Source organism: Sinocyclocheilus grahami, unplaced genomic scaffold, assembly GCF_001515645.1.
Source record: "Sinocyclocheilus grahami isolate Dianchi unplaced genomic scaffold, SAMN03320097.WGS_v1.1 scaffold1712.1, whole genome shotgun sequence".
Lineage (NCBI taxonomy): Eukaryota > Metazoa > Chordata > Actinopteri > Cypriniformes > Cyprinidae > Sinocyclocheilus > Sinocyclocheilus grahami.
The window spans coordinates 249,544-250,056 of NW_015506891.1; positions in this window are offsets into that span (position 1 = coordinate 249,544).

The following is a 513-nucleotide window of genomic DNA, read 5'->3' on the forward strand; positions in this document are numbered from 1 at the left end:
GAGTCCAGCAATATGCTTTTTTTCTCCTTCAAAACAAAACCACATTTGCATGTCGCGCCTGAAAAAACGCGTGGAAAATGCTAGGCACGCCGCTTTCTCCTTCTTTCCAAAGCACTCTGTAGCCTGCCTTGCGCTGCAGTGGCGTCTGCCGTTGCTAAGCAACTATGACCTGCGCTCTCCATGAAGACGCGGAAGTTTCAGCAAAGGATAAATGGATTTGCAGCACTAAAGATCCCTTGAGGTAACTCTGCTACTAAATTTTTTTTTTTTTAAATGGCTATCCTTGTACAGCTATGATCAGCTGTTTCTCCGTCTTGGCTTAGCTTTCAATTTTGTTACGGAAAGGATGAAGCTGATTGGTTGATTCTTGTCACATGACCCGCGGTGCGCTTGCTGTGTTTTGAAAAGTTTAGATGTTTCTAATTTAATTTTCTAACTGTTAGATTGTTTTATTAACGTCTACACCTACTTCTACAGCATTTATTAATATTAGCTAACTTTAATTTCAGCATT